This window comes from Rhinoderma darwinii, chromosome 11 (genome assembly GCF_050947455.1).
Source record: "Rhinoderma darwinii isolate aRhiDar2 chromosome 11, aRhiDar2.hap1, whole genome shotgun sequence".
NCBI classification, from domain to species: domain Eukaryota; kingdom Metazoa; phylum Chordata; class Amphibia; order Anura; family Rhinodermatidae; genus Rhinoderma; species Rhinoderma darwinii.
The window spans coordinates 94,766,048-94,788,688 of NC_134697.1; the positions used below are offsets into that span (position 1 = coordinate 94,766,048).

Consider the following 22,641-nt stretch of genomic DNA (forward strand, 5'->3'; position numbering starts at 1 on the left):
GCAGAGGAGAAGGACAGATCAATCTCCAACTTTTTACAGAAGGCTCTCCAAAACAATGAAACAAATTGTACCCCTCTATCAGAAACAATATTGACAGGGACCCCATGGAGACGCAAGATGTGTTTGACAAACAAGGTAGCTAACGTCTTAGCATTGGGTAGTTTTTTGAGGGGCACAAAGTGGCACATCTTACTGAAGCGGTCTACTACAACCCACAGCACCGACTTGCCTTGAGATGGAGGCAAATCGGTGATAAAATCCATGGAGATATGGGTCCAAAGTCTCTGGGGAATGGGCAAAGAACATAGTAAGCCCGCTGGTCGGGACCTGGGAGTCTTGGACCTAGCACAAACTTCACAAGCGGCGACGTAGGCCTTAACGTCTTTGGGCAACCCAGGCCACCAATAGTTTCTGGCAATGAGGTGCTTGGTACCCAGGATGCCAGGATGGCCAGATAGTGCAGAGTCATGATTTTCCCTAAGTACCATTAGCCGGAATTGCAGGGGAACAAACAGCTTGTTCTCAGGAAGGCTCCCGGGAGCTGAACCTTGATCAGCCGCAATTTCAGAGACTAAATCAGAATCAATAGCGGAAATGATTATACCTGGACGCAAAATACAAGCAGGATCTTCCTCCGAAGGAGGGCTGGCCATGAAGCTACGCGACAGTGCATCAGCCTTAACATTTTTAGACCCAGCCCTATAGGTAACCACAAAGTTGAATCTGGTAAAAAATAACGCCCAACGAGCTTGTCTCGGGTTTAGCCTCCGGGCAGATTCTAGGAAAACCAGATTCTTGTGGTCGGTACCTGGTGCCTAGCCCCCTCCAGGAAGTGGCGCCACTCTTCAAATGCCCATTTAATGGCTAAGAGTTTGCGGTTGCCAATATCATAGTTACTCTCAGTGGGTGAAAACTTCCTGGAGAAGTAGGCACAGGGACGGAGATGGGTGAGGGACCTGGTACCCTGGGACAAGACAGCCCCCACTCCCACCTCGGACGCGTCAACCTCCACGATAAATGGCTCCATTTGGTTGGGCTGAACCAGCACCGGGGCCGAGATAAAGCACTTCTTAAGGACCTCAAAAGCCTGGACAGCCTCAGGAGGCCAGTGGAGGAGATCAGAACCTTTGCGAGTGAGATCCGTAAGAGGCTTAGCGATGACCGAGAAGTTAGCAATAAACCTCCTGTAATAATTAGCGAACCCCAGGAAGCACTGTAACGCCTTCAGGGAGGCAGGTTGGACCCATTCCGCCACAGCTTGGACCTTGGCGGGGTCCATGCGGAATTCATGAGGAGTGAGGATTTGGCCCAAAAATGGTATCTTCTGCACCCCAAACACACATTTTTCGGTCTTAGCAAACAGTTTGCTTTCTCGAAGGACCTGGAGCACCTTCCTGACATGCTCAATGTGGGAGGACCAGTCCTTGGAAAACACAAGTATGTCATCAAGGTACACTACAAGAAATAACCCCAGGTAGTCTCTTAAAATCTCATTTATGAAATTCTGGAAGACCGCGGGAGCATTACACAACCCAAAGGGCATGACGAGGTATTCGAAATGACCTTCGGGCGTGTTAAACGCAGTCTTCCACTCATCCCCCTCTTTGATGCGCATAAGGTTATACGCCCCCCGTAGATCAAACTTAGAGAACCATTGGGCCCCCTGAACCTGATTAAAGAGATCAGGAATCAGAGGAAGGGGATACTGGTTCCTTACAGTGACCTTATTCAAGCTTCGGTAGTCAATGCATGGCCTAAGACCACCATCCTTCCCTACGAAGAAGAAGCCAGCACCAACCGGAGAAGTAGAGGGGCGAATGTAACCCTTGGCCAGGCATTCCTGGATATACTCTCTCATGGCTTCACGTTCGGGACAAGAGAGATTAAATATCCTACCCTTAGTAAGCTTAGCTCCTGGTACCAAATTGATTGCGCAATCATATTCTCTATGAGGAGGTAACACTTCGGAGGCCTCCTTAGAGAAAACATCGGCGAAGTCCTGAACAAACTCAGGTAGCGTGTTCACCACCTCAGGGGGAGAAATAGAATTAACAGAAAAACATGACGTCAAGCATTCATTACCCCACTTGGTAAGGTCCCCAGAATTCCAGTCAAACGTGGGATTATGCAAGTGCAACCAGGGAAGGCCTAAAACCAAATCGGACGATAATCCCTGCATTAACAGTACAGAGCACTGCTCCAAATGCATGGAGCCAACAAGGAGTTCAAAAACAGGGGTATGCGGTGTAAAACAACCATTAGCAAGAGGAGTGGAGTCGATATCCACTACCGTTACAGGTTTAGGCAAATCAATCAAAGGCATAGCTAGAGACATAGCAAATTCCACAGACATGATATTAGCAGAAGACCCTGAATCCACGAAGGCACTGCCGGTAGCAGACCTACCACCAAAAGAGACCTGAAAGGGAAGCAAGATTTTATTACGTTTCATATTTACGGGAAATACCTGTGCGCCCAAGTGACCTCCCCAATCATCACTTCTTACGCTTAGGACAGTTGTTCACTTGATGCTTGTCATCCCCACAGTAGAAGCAGAGACCATTCTTCCTGCGGAAATCTCTACGTTGTTGGGGGGACACGGAGGCCCCGAGTTGCATAGGTACCTCTGAGTCTTCCGGGGAGGAACGAAGCAACGGAACTTCGGGAGGCATCATGGGGGAGTCAGAGGAGAAAACATCAAGACGTTCAAGTCGTCGTTCCCTGAGACGTCGGTCAAGTCGTCCCGCTAAATCCATAACCTGGTCTAGTGAGTCAGAAGAAGGATAACGAACTAGCAGATCTTTCAGGGCGTTGGACAGACCCAACCTAAACTGGCACCTTAAGGCAGGGTCATTCCACCGAGAAGCTACGCACCACTTCCTAAAGTCAGAGCAATACTCCTCAACAGGTCTCTTACCCTGACGTAAGGTCACCTGCTGACTCTCGGCAAAAGCAGTCTTGTCAGTCTCGTCATAGATTAGTCCGAGAGTAGAAAAGAAAAGATCAACGGAGGAAAGTTCAGGGGCGTCAGGAGCCAAGGAGAAGGCCCATTCTTGGGGCCCTTCCTGGAGCCGGGACATAATTATACCCACCCGCTGGCACTCAGAACCTAAGGAGTGGGGCTTTAAACGAAAATAGAGCCTACAACTCTCCCGAAAGGAGAAAAAAGTCTTCCGGTCCCCTGAGAACCGGTCGGGCAACTTGAGGTGGGGTTCAAGAGGTGAGGTGAGGGGGACTACCATGGTAGCATCAGGCTGGTTGACCCTCATAGCCAGGGCCTGGACCTGTAGGGAGAGACCCTGCATTTGCTGAGCCAGGGTCCCAAGGGCGTCCATAGTGGTGTCAGGGACCAGGGTAGACTAGGTATTGGCTTGTGATTATGTAATGACGGGGGTGGGGAGACAGACAAGTGAGCCCTAATCTACCCACCACTCAGTCCCTGCCTACTTGCAACGACCCGCCCTAGGCGACGGGGTACAACTGGGCGACGGTCCCTACGCTCAATAAGTGCACGACAGACAAACAGACAAGGGTACACAGAGCTAGGGGGAGAAAGGGACAGTTGCCCACGGCAAAACCGTGAGCAACAAGAGAAGTGAACAAGCCGAGTCAAACCAGGAGAGTACGAGTTGCCAAACGCAGAGCAGAAGAGTAGTAAACAAGCCGAGTCAAACCAGGAGTAACAGAGGAAATGATCCAGCGCTGAGTTCAGTTGTTAATTAAAAAGGAAGCGGTGTTCCCATCTTTATTGGGGTGATACAAATAAAAATCGTAGGGAGACGCAGTCCCAGAAAAATTGTGAGTAGGCGGTATGCCCTGGCCTACGCGTTTCGAGCAGCTCCTGTGCTCTTAGTCATGGCAAAGAAATTCTTTTTTTTGATTTTTAATAAACTTTAAGGCCCCCTGCGCACGACCGTGCCCGAAATCATGGTTTCTATGATACTAGATAACAATACTATATTACTATAATAATACTACATCACTATATAACAATGCTACATTACTATAATAATACTACATCACTATATAACAATGCTACATTACTATAATACTACATTACTATAACACTACATCACTATAATACTACATTACTATAACACTACATCACTATAATACTACTACATTACTATAATACTACATTATACTACATCACTATAATACTACTACATTACTATAATACTACATTACTATAACAATACTACATTACCATAATACTACATTACTATAATACTACATCACTATAATACTACTACATTATAATACATTACTATAATACTACTACATTACTATAACACTACATTACTATAATACTACTACATCACTATAATACTACTACATTACTATAATACTACAATATACTACATCACTATAATACTACTACATCACTATAATACTACTACATCACTATAATACTACTACATTACTATAATACTACAATATACTACATCACTATAATACTACTACATTACTATAATACTACAACATTACTATAATACTACAATATACTACATTACTATAATACTACTACATTACTCTAATACTACATTAAACTACATCACTATACTACTACATTACTATAATAATACTACATTATACTACATCACTATAATACTACTACATTATTATAATACTACTACATCACTATAATACTACATTATTATAATACTACTACATTACTATAATACTACATTATACTACATCACTATAATACTACTACATTATAATACATTACTATAATACTACTACATCACTATAATACTATATTATTATAATACTACTACATCACTATAATACTACATTATTATAATACTACTACATCACTATAATACTACTACATTATACTACATTACTATAATACTACTACATCACTATAATACTACTACATTACTATAATACTACATTATTATTATTATAATACTACTATATCACTATAATACTACATTATTATAATACTACTACATCACTATAATACTACTACATTATACTACATTACTATAATACTACTACATCACTATAATACTACATTACTATAATACTACATTATACTACATCACTATAATACTACTACATTACTATAATACTACACTATACCACATTACTATAATACTACTACATTACTATAATACTACTACATTACTATAATACTACATTATACTACATCACTATAATACTACTACATTACTATAATACTACATTATACTACATTACTATAATACTACTACATTACTATAATACTACACTATAACCACATTACTATGATACTACTACATTACTATAATACTACATTACTATAATAATACTACATTACTATAATACTACTACGTTACTATAATACTACATTATACTACATCACTATAATACTACATTACTATAATACTACTACATTACTATAATACTACTACATTACTATAATACTACAATATACTACATTACTAGAATACTACTACATTACTCTAATACTACATTAAACTACATCACTATACTACTACATTACTATAATAATACTACATTATACTACATCACTATAATACTACTACACTATAATACTACTACATCACTATAATACTACATTATTATAATACTACTACATTACTATAATACTACATTATACTACATCACTATAATACTACTACATTATAATACATTACTATAATACTACTACATCACTATAATACTACATTATTATAATACTACTACATCACTATAATACTACATTATTATTATAATACTACTACATCACTTATAATACTACATTATTATAATACCACTACATCACTATAATACTACTACATTACTATAATACTACTACATCACTATAATACTACTACATCACTATAATACTACTACATTACTATAATACTATATTATTATAATACTACTACATCACTATAATACTACATTATTATAATACTACTACATCACTATAATACTACTACATTATTATTATAATACTACTACATCACTTATAATACTACATTATTATAATACTACTACATCACTATAATACTACTACATTATACTACATTACTATAATACTACTACATCACTATAATACTACTACATTACTATAATACTACATTATTATTATAATACTACTACATCACTATAATACTACATTACTATAATACTAATACATCACTATAATACTACTACATTACTATAATACATTACTATAATACTACTACATTACTATAATACTACTACATTACTATAATACTACTACATTACTATAATACTACACTATACCACATTACTATAATACTACATTACTATAATACTACTACATTACTATAATACTACATTATACTACATTACTATAATAATACTACATTACTATAATACTACTACGTTACTATAATACTACATTATACTACATCACTATAATACTACTACATTACTATAATACTACTACATTACTATAATACTACATTATACTACATTACCATAATACTACTACATTACTATAATACTACATTACTAAACCAATACTACATTACTATAACAATACTACATTACTATAATATTACATTACTAAACCAAAACTACATTACTATACTATAATACTACATTACTATAACAATACTACATTACAATAACACTACATTACTATAATACTACATTAAATTACTAAACCAATACTACATTACTATAAAAATACTTTCATAATAATACTACATTACTATACTATAATACCACATAACAATACTACATTACTATAATACTACTACGTTACTATAATACTACATTACTATAATACTACTACATTACTATAATACTACTACGTTACTATAATACTACATTACTATAATACTACTACATTACTACTACATTACTATAATACTACTACATTACTACAACAATACTACATTACTATAACAATACTACATTATTATAATACTACATTACTATAATACTACATTAAATTACTAAACCAATACTACATTACTATAAAAATACTTTCATAATAATACTACATTACTGTACTATAATACCACATAACAATACTACATTACTATAATACTACTACGTTACTATAATACTACATTACTATAATACTACTACATTACTATAATACTACATTACTATAATACTACATTACTATAATACTGCTACATTACTATAACACTACTACATCACTATAATACTACATTACTGTACCAATACTGCATCACTACATTACTATAATAATACTACATTCCTATAACACTACTACATTACTATAATACTACATTACTATAACAATACTACATTACTATAATAATACTACATTTCTATAACACTACTACATTACTATAATACTACATTACCATAATACTACATTACTGTACCAATACTGCATCACTACATTACTATAATACTACATGACTATAATACTACATTACTAAACCAATACTGCATTACTATAATACTACATTACATTGCTAAACCAATACTACACTACTATACTATAATACCACATTACTATAATACTACTACGTTACTATAATACTACATTATACTACATCACTATAATACTACTACATTACTATAATACTACATTATACTACATCACTATAATACTACTACATTACTATAATACTACATTACAGTAACAATACTACATCACTATAATAATACTACATTACATTACTTAACCAATACTACATTACTATAATACTACTACATCACTATAATACTACATTATACTACATTACTATAATACTACTGCATTACTATAATACTACATTATACTACATCACTATAATACTACTACATTATAATACATTACTATAATACTACTACATCACTATAATACTACATTATTATAATACTACTACATCACTATAATACTACATTATTATTATTATTATTATTATTATTATAATACTACTACATCACTATAATACTACATTATTATAATCCTACTACATCATTATAATACTACTACATTATACTACATTACTATAATACTACTACATCACTATAATACTACTACATTACTATAATACTACATTATTATTATAATACTACTACATCACTATAATACTACATTATTATTATAATACTACTATATCACTATAATACTACATTATTATAATACTACTACATTACTATAATACTACTACATCACTATAATACTACATTACTATAATACTACTACATCACTATAATACTACTACATTACTATAATACTACATTATACTACATTACTATAATACTACTACATTACTATAATACTACACTATACCACATTACTATAATACTACTACATTACTATAATACTACATTATACTACATCACTATAATACTACTACATTACTATAATACTACTACGTTACTATAATACTACATTATACTACATCACTATAATACTACTACATTACTATAATACTACATTATACTACATCACTATAATACTACATTACTATAATACTACTACATTACTATAATACTACACTATACCACATTACTATAATACTACTACATTACTATAATACTACATTATACTACATTACTATAATACTACTACGTTACTATAATACTACATTATACTACATCACTATAATACTACATTACTATAATACTACTACATTACTATAATACTACTACATTACTATAATACTACAATATACTACATTACTATAATACTACTACATTACTCTAATACTACATTAAACTACATCACTATACTACTACATTACTATAATAATACTACATTATACTACATCACTATAATACTACTACACTATAATACTACTACATCACTATACTACATTATTATAATACTACTACATTACTATAATACTACATTATACTACATCACTATAATACTACTACATTATAATACAATACTATAATACTACTACATCACTATAATACTACATTATTATAATACTACTACATCACTATAATACTACATTATTATTATAATACTACTACATCACTTATAATACTACATTATTATAATACTACTACATCACTATAATACTACATTATTATAATACTACTACATCACTATAATACTACTACATTACTATAATACTACTACATCACTATAATACTACTACATTACTATAATACTACATTATTATTATAATACTACTACATCACTATAATACTACATTATTATAATACTACTACATCACTATAATACTACTACATTATACTACATTACTATAATACTAATACATCACTATAATACTACTACATTACTATAATACTACATTATACTACATTACTATAATACTACTACATTACAATAATACTACACTATACTACATTACTATAATACTACTACATTACTATAATACTACTACATTACTATAATACTACATTATACTACATCACTATAATAATACTACATTACTATAATACTACATTACTATAATAATACTACATTACTATAATACTACTACGTTACTATAATACTACATCACTATAATACTACTACATTACTATAATACTACTACATTACTATAATACTACTACATTAATATAATACTACATTATACTACATTACCATAATACTACTACATTACTATAATACTACATCACTATAATACTACATTACTGTAACTCTACTACATTACTATAATAATACATTACTATAATACTACATTACTAAACCAATACTACATTACTAAACCAATACTACATTACTATAACAATACTACATTACTATAACAATACTACATTACTAAAATATTACATTACTAAACCAATACTACATTACTATAATACTACATTACATTACTAAACCAATACTACATTACTATACTATAATACTACATTACTATAACAATACTACATTACTATAATAATACTACATTACTATAATACTACATTACTATACTATAATACCACATTACAATAACACTACATTACTATAACGATACTACATTACTATAACAATACTACATTACTATAATACTACATTAAATTACTAAACCAATACTACATTACTATAAAAATACTTTAATAATAATACTACATTACTATACTATAATACCACATAACAATACTACATTACTATAATACTACTACGTTACTATAATACTACTACATTACTATAATACTACGTTACTATAATACTACATTACTATAATACTACTACATTACTACAATACTATAATACTGCTACATTACTATAACACTACTACATCACTATAATACTACATTACTGTACCAATACTGCATCACTACAGTACTATAATACTACATTACTAAACCAATACTACATTACTATAATACTACATTACATTGCTAAACCAATACTACATTACTATAACAATACTACATTACTATAATACTACATTACATTACTAAACCAATACTACATTACTATACTATAATACTACATTACTATAATACCACATTACTATAACAATACTACATTACTATAATACTACATTATACTACATTACTATAATACTACTACATCACTATAATACTACTACATCACTATAATACTACTACATTACTATAATACTACTACTACATCACTATAATACTACATTATTATTATTATAATACTACTATATCACTATAATACTATATTACTATAATACTACTACATTACTATAATACTACTACATTACTATAACACTACTACATTACTATAATACTACATTACAGTAACAATACTACATCACTATAATAATACTACATTACATTACTAAACCAATACTACATTACTATAATACTACATTACTAAACCAATACTAAATTACTATAAAAATACTATAATACTACATTACTATAATACCACATTACTATAACAATACTACATTACTATAATAATACTACATTACTATAATACTACTACGTTACTATAATACTACATCACTATAATACTACTACATTACTATACTACATTACTATAATACTACTACATTACTACTACATTACTATAATACTACTACATTACTATAATACTACATTATACTACATTACTATAATACTACATTATACTATATTACTATAATACTACTACATTACTATAACACTACTAAACCAATACTAGATTACTATAACAATACTACTTTACTATAATACTACATTACTAAACCAATACGACATTACTATAAAAATACTATAATAATACTACATTACAATACTATAATACCACATTACTATAATACTACATTACTATAACAATACTACATTACTATAATAATACTACATTACTATAACAATACTACATTACATTACTATAATAATACATTATACCACATTACCATAATACTACTACATTACTACAATACTATAATACTACTACATTACTATAATACTACATTATACTACATCACTATAATACTACATCACTATAATACTACATTACTATAACAATACTACATTACTGTAACAATACTACATTACTGTAACAATACTACATTACTATAACAATACTACATTACTATAATACTACATTACCATAATACTACTATAATACTACTACATTACTATAATACTACATTATACTACTTTATTATAATACTACTACATTACTATAATACTACTACATTACTATAATACTACTACAATACTATAATACTACTACATTACTATAACACTACTACATTACAGTAACAATACTACATCACTATAATAATACTACATTACTATAATACTACATTACTAAACCAATACTACATTAATATAATACTAAATTACATTACTAAACCAATACATTACTATAAAAATACTATAATACTACATTACTATACTATAATACTACATTACTATAATAATACTACATTACTATAATAATACTACGTTACTATAATACTACATTATACTACATCACTATAATACTACTACATTACTATAATACTACATTACTAGAATACTAAATTATACTATATTACTATAATACTACTACATTAGTATAATACTACATTACTAAACCAATACTAGATTACTATAACAATACTACATTACTATAATATTACATTACTAAACCAATACAACATTACTATAAAAATACTATAATAATACTACATTACTATACTATAATACCACATTACTATAATACTACATTACTATAACAATACTACATTACTATAATACTATATTATACTACATTACCATAACACTACTACATTACTATAACACTACTACATTACTATAATACTACATTACTGTAACAATACTACATTACAATAATAATACTACATTACTATAATACTACTTTACTATAATACTACATTACTATAATACTACATTAAATTACTGTAACAATACTACATTACTATAAAAATACTATAATAATAATACTACATTACTATAATACTACTACATTACTACAATACTATAATACTGCTACATTACTATAACACTACTACATCACTATAATACTACATTACTATAATACTACATTACTGTACCAATACTGCATCACTGCATTACTATAATAATACTACATTACTATAACACTACTACATTACTATAATACTACATTATACTACATCACTAGAATACTACATTACTGTACCAATACTGCATCACTACATTACTATAATACTACATTACTATAATACTACATTACTAAACCAATACTACATTACTATAATACTACATTACTAAACCAATACTACATTACTAAACCAATACTACATTACTATAATACCACATTACTATAACAATACTACATTACTATAACAATACTACATTACTATAATACTACATTACATTACTAAACCAATACTACATTACTATACTATAATACTACATTACTATAATACCACATTACTATAATAATACTACATTACTACAGTATAATAATACTACATTACTATAACAATACTACATCACTATAATAATACTACATTACTATAATACTACATTACTAAACCAATACTACATTACTATAACAATACTACATTACTATAAAAATACTATAATAATACTACATTACTATACTATAATACTACATTACTATAACAATACTACATTACTATAATACTACTACATTACTATAATACTACTACATTACTATAACAATACTACATTACTATAATACTACATTACATTACTAAACCAATACAACATTACTATAACACTACTACATTACTATAACAATACTACATTACTATAATACATTACTATAATACTACTACATTACTATAATACTACTACATTACTAAACCAATACTAGATTACTATAACAATACTACATTACTATAACACTACTAGGGATGCACGGTGCATCGAAACTTCGATACGGTTTCGATACTCTGCATCCCTAAACGGTTCGATACCGCTATGTCCTGTATTTCGATACTTCGCTGCGCAGCTGCACAGCTCAGTATAGTAATACATGAATGTATGGGAGCGCGGCTGCGGCTGTGTAATTCAGCCACAGCCCCGCTCCTGAGTCATGACAAGTGCGCGCCGTCAGGATGATGCGATGCGGCTGGCGCTGCACTAATGATTGCCGGCACTGAAGACAGAACATGGCGGGCGCACTGCAAAACACCCCCATGTTCTGTCCTCAGTGCCTGAACTGCCGCTCATTAGTGCAGCGCCGGCCGCATCTCCTCATGCTGACCGCGCGCGCACTTCCTGTCAGGAGCGGGGCAATGGCTGTATTACACAGCCGCAGCCCCGCTCTATAACGGCGGAGATCAGAGAAACCTCTCATCTCCGTCGTTATTCTCCTGAATGCTGTGATCACAGCTGACTGCAGCATTCAGGAGAAAATGAGCAGGGGGGAAGCCCCTGGATTGCGTCACAGGGAATTCCTGGGACGCGATCAGGGCCATACCATATATGGGCAGACAGCCCAGGGTCTATTGACGGACCCCAGGGCTGTCTTACCATATTTCATGTTGTTAGGACATACCCAAGTATGTCCTAACAACTGCCTGTGTGCTATTCGTCCACAGGCTAATGTACTGGCACATATCTGATATATGTCTGTGTGCTATTCGTCCACAGGCTAATGTACTGGCACATATCTGATATATGTCTGTGTGCTATTCGTCCACAGGCTAATGTACAGGCACATATCTGATATATGTCAGTACATTAAAGTTTAAAAATAACGTAAAAACAAAGTATTGTTAAATTTAAAAAAAAATACACATTCACCTTTTTTACAATAAACATTAAAATAAGTCTCAATACATAAAATATTCACACATTCAGTATTGGCGCGGCCGTAATAACCTGCACAACAATTTTTTTTGCATCATTTATGATGTGTACGCTGTAAAAAAATGAAATAAACACGGCTTTCTATCACTTAGTAATGTGAGGCGCGAGGTGCGATGATGAATTTAACCTCCATGTTCCTCACATTAATAATAATTAACCCCATCATGTACCTCACACATTAACCCATTATGACTGAGAAACATGATGGGATTAATTACTATTAATGTGAGGCACGTTCAAAATTCATCGCACCTCGCGCCTCACATCAGGAAACGGAAGAATTTTTTTTTTTTTATTACTGTTGGCAAAGTATCGAAATTGGTATCGAAATCGCAATACTAAACGAAGTATCGGTATCGAAGTCCAAATTCTCGTATCGTGACATCCCTAAATACTACATTACATTACTAAACCAATACTGCATTACTATAAAAATACCATAATAATACTACATTACTATACTATAATACCACATTACTATAATACTACATTACTATAACATTACTGCATTACTATAATACTACATTACTATAATACTACATTACTATACTATAATACCACATTACTATAATACTACATTACTATACTATAATACCACATTACTATAATACTACATTACTATAATAATACTACATTACTATAACAATACTACATTACTATAATACTACATTACTATAATAACAATACTACATTACTATAATAATACTACATTACTATAATAATAATACTACATTACTATAATAATAGCGCTAGTTTTAAACTTAACGGAAACTTGCGAGTTTACTCCACATGCTTATTTTAAAATCCAGTTTTTGCAGGCAGAAAATCTGCCTCAAAATTCAGTTTGGAATTTTGAGGAAGATTTTACTCTGCCTGCAAGCCGTTTTCAGTGCATTTTTCGCCCGCGGCCATTGGGCAAAAACGCAGCGAATTACGCTTTCTCTGCCTCCCATTGATGTCAATGGGAGGTCAGAGATGTAAACGCCCGAAGATAGGGCATGACGCTTCTTTTTTCCGCAAGCCGTTTTTTCCACTTGCGGGAAAAAAACGCCTTTGCCTCCCAATGAAATCAATGGGAGGCATTTTCGGCCGTTTTTTGGTGCGTTTTCCGACGCGTTTCCCATGTAAAAAAAACTCCATGTGAACTGACCCGAAGTATCGCTAAATGCAGTCTGGTTGCTCAGTTGGCAGCATTTGGCAGACACAAGAATGTCAAGGTGGGCAGCACCTTTTTAGATACTGCCACAGTGCCCTCTGTAGATACGCCACAGTGCCCTCTGTATATACTGCCACAGTGCCCTCTGTAGATGCTGCCGCAGTGCCCTCTGTAGATGCTGCCGCAGTGCCCTCTGTAGATGCTGCCGCAGTGCCCTCTGTAGATAATGCCACAGTGCCCTTTGTAGATAATGCCACAGAGCCCGCTGTAGATGCTGCCACAGTGCCCTCTGTAGATACTGCCACACACCCCTAGATAATGCCACAGTGTCCTCTGTAGATACTGCCACAGTGTCCTCTGTAGATAATGCCACACATCTCCATTGGGGCACCCTCTAGGAGTGGAATCCCCAGCCAAAGCGCTGCCAAGACTTTGGCCGGGGATTTCTCTCCTGGAGGAGCCCCTGACATCACTGTCCATATATGGACAGTGACTTAAGAAGATTCGTCTATCAGCTGAATCCCCGACCAGTGCGTCATCGCGCTGGCCGACCATTCCGTTCCAGGAGGAGTCACTGACATCACAGGCTTCGTCTATCAGCGGAATCCCCGACCAGAGTGCTCCTAGAGGGAGCCCCAATGAAGTTATCTATAGGGAGGGATGGGGGGGGGGGGGCGTGGTGTGGTACTATCTACAGGGTGGTGTGCGCCGCTCCTCCTTCGGCCACTTTGCTCTCCCGCTGTTGGCGAGCCGCAGATGACCGCATACAGCCCATGTGTTTGAGACCAATGCTCTAATAAATGTGATAATACCAATGTTTGTGAAAACCTTGACAGAAGTGGCCACAATATAATACAATTTTGCCTGAACTGTAAAAACAATAAAAAAATAAAAAATGGAAGGACAGAAGATCTAAATGTTAAAAAGCACAATTTCCCCAGCATGAGGGCCGTGCTTCAGAACATCGGCTAATAATACTGAAATATTCCTATAGGTTAAAAGTATCAACAACTAAATGTGTAATTATCTCACTGTTATAATTAAGTTCTTTACATGATGGCAGTTAAGCTCCGCCCACTAGCTCAGAGAAAAATGATATAGTAATAGAAGAACTCCAGTCACCCTCCAGGACACCAGGGAATATCTATCACCGGATAGGTCATCAGTATGATCGCACCGATCCGCTGTTCCGGTATCTATGCGATGGTCGGTGCCGGAACAGATGTCCCCAGTCACAGTATAGTGGCCGTGGTGGGTTACTGCAGCACAGCCACTATACTGTGACTGGAGCCTTATGTTCCGGCACCGACTATTGCATATGTGCCAGTGCTCGAGGGCAGCTGAAACGGCTGATCGTTGAGGGGTCCGGGTGTGGGACACCCAGGGCCGCCATCAGGAATTTCAGGGCCCCCTACAGCTAAATTTTCTGGGCCCCCCTACCGTGGCACCGCCTGTTAACGGTACTCCGTCCAGCACTATATCATGGTACCCAGGGCCGCCATCAGGGGGGGTATTAGGGGTACTGATGTGAGAGGCCCGGCCAAACCTAATTGAAAGGGGGGCCCGGCAACTGCCGCGACTTGCCTTTGGTAGAAAAAAAACAGGCCCCTGCAATGGGGCCCGTTTTTTTCACCAAAAGAATGTCGTGAGCTGCGGGCCCCCCTTTCAATTAGGTTTGGTCGGGCCTCACATCAGTACCCATAATACCCCCCCTGATGGCGGCCCTGGGTAGCATGGGGGTCGTCATGGGGGCCGTCAAACACCGCCGCCCGTGCGACTGATCGCGCGCACCCGCAAACTCCCGCGCATGCGCACCCGCGACCGCCTGGAACCGCGCACCGAATTTTGAGGCAGATTTTGACCTGCCAGCGTTTTTTGCCCGCGGCGATTGAGGACAGCAGACAAAAAACGCAGGGAAAAATGCATTTTCTGCCTCCAATTGATTTCGATGGGAGGTCAGAGGCGGAACCGCGGCAAGAAAGGACGTGCTGCTTTTTCTTTTTTCCGCGACTGGCTCCCATTGATTTCAGATTAAATCAATGGGAGGCGGTTTTGGAAGTTGTTTGGTGCTGATTCTGACGCAGCGTCCGAGTCAATATCAAGGCCCAAAAACTCTGTGAACTGGGCCTTATTGTTAGGGCTTATTCAGACGAACGTGTAATACATCCGTGCAACGTGTATGATTTTCAAGCGCCTCGCACGGACCTGTGTTACTCTGGGGCCGTGCAGACTGTCAGTGATTTTCACGCAGCGTGAGTCCGTGTGTCCGCTGCGTAAAACTCACGACATGTCCGATATTTGTGCATTGTTCGCGCATCACGCACCCATTGAAGTCAATGGGTGGGTGAAAATTACGGCCAGCACTTCCGCAGCAGTATAAACTATGAATGAAAACAGAAAAGCACCACGTGCTACAAACAGAGTTTTATAATGATGGCGGCTGCGCGAAAATCACGCAGCCGCGCATCATACGCTGCTGCCACACCGAGCTGTTATGGAGCTTTTGCATGCGCAAAACGCCACGTTTTTTGCGCACACAAAAAGCACACGCTCGTTTAAATCCGGCCTTAGGGTAGGAACACACTAGGCATGAATGCTGCGGATTTTATGCAACACATTTTATTGTGGAAAATCCTCACCGTATCACAGTCGTAGCAGAGTGGGTGAGGTTTGAACAAATCTCATTCACACGCTGCAAAATAAATTGACCTGCCGTGTGGCTTTTGGTTTTTTAAGCCGCAGCATGTCAATGTATTCTGTGGGATCGCTGCTCCTCTGTTGCGGAAATGCTGCGGTTCTGCCGCAAAAATCACAAATGAGAAAAAAAAAGGTACTTTTTTAAATTTATAATTCCCGCAGCGGACATGCCTCACCAAACCTGCGCCACTATTTGGTGCGGTTTTGCTGGCAGAATTCCCTGCGGCTACCGGGGCGGATAAGCTGTGTAGTTTTACTCAGCATATCCGCCTAGTGTGTTCCTTATGATGTCGCTCCTGGAGCTGCTGCCGGTCTCTAAATAGGCAGTTGGTCCAGTAGAATTTGGAATTATTTTTTTTTGTGAACCAGCTTAAAAAAATACAAAACTTTTGTGTTAGGGCCTGTTCACATCACCGTTTGCCTCCGCTCCAGGTTTCCGTCTGAGGTCTCTGTCGGGTGAACCCCGCAACGGAAAGTGAAAGTGACAGCACAGCTTCCGTCACCATTAGCGCAGTCGACTGCGCTATTGATTCCGTCCGAAAACCAGCCGGAATGGTGACGAACGGAAACCATTAGCAATGTTTCCGTCACCATTGAGATCAATGGTGACTGAAACGGAAGCTGTGCTGTCACTTTCACTTTCCGTTGCGGGGTTCACCCGACAGAAACCTCAGACGGAACATCGGAGCGGAAGCGAACGGTGATGTGAACAGGCCCTACCACAAAAGTTTTGTATTTTTTTAAGCTGGTTCACAAAAAAAAATTATTCCAAATTCTACTGGACCAATTGCCTATTTAGAGACCGGCAGCAGCTCCAGGAGCTCCATTCTGTGGTGAAAAAAACGGGCCCCATTGTAGGGGCCCGTTTTTTTCTACCAAAGGCAAGTCGCGGCAGTTGCCGGGCCCCACTTTCAATTGGGTTTGGCCGGGCCCCTCACACCAGTACCCCTAATACCCCCCTGATGGCGGCCCTGGGGACACCCACCGATCATATTCTGATGTCATATCCTGTGCCCGGACAACGCTCTTAAGGAGGCGGGGCTTAATAGCATGTCGGAATCACCACATACATTAGTATTGCAGTGTGTCGGGCAAGCCATCCAACGATCTCGCTGGTTCAAATCCCCTAGGGGGACTAATAAAAAATGTAAAATAAATAAAATGAACATAACTGGTATTGCGGCAACCGAAAAAGTCAGAACGGCTACAATATTTTTTAGTCCGCATGGTGAACGCCGTAAAAAAAACTAAAGAATTGCTGTTTTTCGGTCACACAAATTGGAATAAAAAGTCTCATGTGGCCCAAAATGGCACCAATAGAAACTACAGCTCGACCCCGCAAAAAATCCCTCGCACCGCTCAATCGACGGAAAAATAAAAAAAGTTCTGGCTCTCCGAATACGGCGACGCAAAACATTTTATTTGTAACAGTTTTTATACTTGTAAATGTAGTAAAACATAAAAAAAATTATATAAATTTGATATCGTCGCAGTCGTCTTGACCCGCAGAATAAAGTTGACGTGCCGTTTTTACCGCACGGTGAATGCTGTAAAAACGAAACCCAAAAATCAACGGCGGTATCGCTGTTTTTTTTTCTTATTTCACCCAACAATTAATTTTTTGCCGTTTCCCAGTACATTATTTGGTACAATAAATGGTGTCGTGAAAAACTACAACTCGTCCCGCCAAAAAACGAAACGATCATCAGAAAAATAAAGTTATGGAAGGTGGCAAAGCTAAAATAAAACGCCAAAAAATAGCTGCGGAGGGAAGGGGTTAATGGAAATTGGTTGAGCTAAAATAGAAGCAGTTACTTTACTGAAATATATATATATATGTGAGCATTGCACCCATTTCCCATACTCCTTCACGTATATATTATGAAGAAAAGCCCTATGACAACTCCTCAGGGCACGCCCCCATGCTGTAACATACAGAGCAGCTTATAATATACACCATTACCTAATATGACTTCAGAAACATCCACAAACACGTCTCTTATTCCCAGCATGCTCGACAACCGGAAGTGTACGTCACTATACAAATACTTCCTGGTTGCGCGTTCCACCATTGCGTTCCACCTGACGTACGTGTCGTGCGTCTCGATCTACTTCCTGTTTTCGTCGCCCACGTGACGTCCTGGCGGCGTCTACCCGTCTTTGCGCTCCAGCTGACTTCCCCGCTGCGGCTTTCCAGCTAGCTTTTCATATTGGAAGCCATTTTTATCGCGATAGTAGTCATTTTTACTGCTTTATGTCACTTATTTACAGTTAGGGGTATAATTATGTCCTGGTTTTTCTGCAGTTTGTTTACCACTGGAAAGCCCCCTTTAAATTGACTATTATCTGTAGTAGCTTCATTATAGTGTTCTGGTGGAGGTTAAAACTTTAAGGGCTCGTCTATTGGGTTATTTGAATTTCCTTTTTCGGGCGCTCAGTGCCCCTTTATCAGATATGTCGACTCATTCAGAGTTTCTGGGAGACCCCATTGTTTTGGTCCCTCTCTTCTGGTTGTCAGTTGCGGTAACCCTGGTAAATGGCCAGACCGCGATGCCCGTCAAGTATCTGGGGAACGGCGTGTCCCAGTAACGTTCACAATAAGAACGATCATTCTAAGTGAATTGGCGCTGTGAGAGGACTGCGGGGGACGTGGAGGTTCAGGCTGAAAAGGTGGGTTGCGTCCGAATTGGCTTGTACTTGCATAGTCCCTCGGATTTGGACGACCTTCCCTAAAAATTGAATTCTTTCAGAAATTCCTCTCGCACTTCCAAGATGTTTCCTTTTTTTTTTCGTGTATGTTGCGTTCCGGGAGCCATAACTTTTTTTAGGTTTTTTTTCTCCATCTTTGTACCTGTTTGAGGGCTTGTTCATTGCGGGATCAGGCAAAATGCACACGACTGTTTCCATTTTGCGGACCACAAAACATGGATCCTAGTGGCTTCCGTGTGCTGTCCGTTTTTTGTTTTGTTTTTCCGGACCCATATGCTGGAATGGGTGAGACGGACAAAAGGATGTGTTCTATACAGACACATGGATCCACAAAAAACAAAACAACGGACTCTGTGCATGGCCCCAAAGAAATAAATGGTTGCGTGCTATCCGCAAAAAAAACGGATAGGACACTGAAGAAAACAGTCATGTGCATGAGCCCCAAGTTGTATTTTTGTATGGCACCATTTTGGGGTACATATAGCTTTATTAACTTTCATTAACTGGGGGGAATAATTAACATGTTACCTTTTATTCTATGGGTTGGTGCGATTGCCACGTATGTATTAGGTTTGCACAATACCTAAAAAACAATTTTTTTTAATTTCGCCACATTCCTAAATCCATAATTTTTTAAAATTAATTCATATTTATCCCCTGAGCCTGCTGTATACTACTGTGTACATAATATACCCCCTGACACTGCCCCCACACAGTATAATGCCCCCATAGCTGCCTCCACACAGTATAATGCCCCCATAGCTGCCTCCACACAGTATAATGCCCCCATAGCTGCCTCCACACAGTATAATGCCCCCACACAGTATAATGCCCCCATAGCTGCCTCCACACAGTATAATGCCCCCATAACTGCCCTCCACACAGTATAATGCCCCCATAGCTGCCTCCACACAGTATAATGCCCCCATAGCTGCCTCCACACAGTATAATGCCCCCATAACTGCCCCCACACAGTATAATGTCCCCATAACTGCCTCCACACAGTATAATGCCCCCATAGCTGCCTCCACACAGTATAATGACCCCATTACTGCCACTATACAGTATAATGCCCCCATAGCTGCCTCCACACAGTATAATGCCCCCATAGCTGCCTCCACACAGTATAATGCCCCCATAACTGCCCTCCACACAGTATAATGCCCCCATAGCTGCCTCCACACAGTATAATGCCCCCATAGCTGCCTCCACACAGTATAATGCCCCCATAGCTGCCTCCACACAGTATAATGCCCCCATAACTGCCTCCACACAGTATAATGCCCCCATAGCTGCCTCCACACAGTATAATGACCCCATTACTGCCACTATACAGTATAATGCCCCCATAGCTGCCTCCACACAGTATAATGCCCCCATAGCTGCCTCCACACAGTATAATGCCCCCATAGCTGCCTCCACACAGTATAATGCCCCCATAGCTGCCTCCACACAGTATAATGCTCCCATAACTGTCCTCCACACAGTATAATGCCCCCATAACTGCTCTCCACACAGTATAATGTCCCCATAACTGCCCTCCACACAGTATAATGCCCCCATAACTGCCTCCACACAGTATAATGTCCCCATAACTGTCCTCCACACAGTATAATGTCCCCATAACTGCCCTCCACACAGTATAATGCCCCCATAACTGCCTCCACACAGTATAATGCCCCCATAACTGCCCTCCACACAGTATAATGCCCCCATAACTGCCTCCACACAGTATAATGACCCCATAACTGCCCTCCACACAGTATAATGCCCCCATAACTGCCTCCACACAGTATAATGTCCCCATAACTGCCCTCCACACAGTATAATGCCCCCATAACTGCCTCCACACAGTATAATGCCCCCATAACTGCCCTCCACACAGTATAATGCCCCCATAACTGCCTCCACACAGTATAATGCCCCCATAGCTGCCCCCACAC

The 22,641-nt window shown here is 36.9% G+C and overlaps 2 protein-coding genes across 3 annotated transcripts in view; one reads left to right on the forward strand and one right to left on the reverse strand.

Moving 5' to 3' along the window:
* The window catches only part of LOC142663427 (uncharacterized), a 30,463-nt gene extending 10,456 nt beyond the window's left edge, over positions 1 to 20,007 (reverse strand). For both annotated transcript variants that reach the window (XM_075842063.1, XM_075842062.1), the window contains exon 1: positions 19,953 to 20,007. The gene's annotated coding sequence lies outside the window, so the exon portion shown is untranslated. The remainder of the gene's footprint in view (positions 1 to 19,952) is intronic.
* A 120-nt stretch (positions 20,008 to 20,127) lies between these two features.
* LOC142663078 (uncharacterized) overlaps positions 20,128 to 22,641 on the forward strand; it is a 49,680-nt gene continuing 47,166 nt past the window's right edge. The window contains 1 exon segment of the mRNA XM_075841378.1: positions 20,128 to 20,659. The gene's annotated coding sequence lies outside the window, so the exon portion shown is untranslated.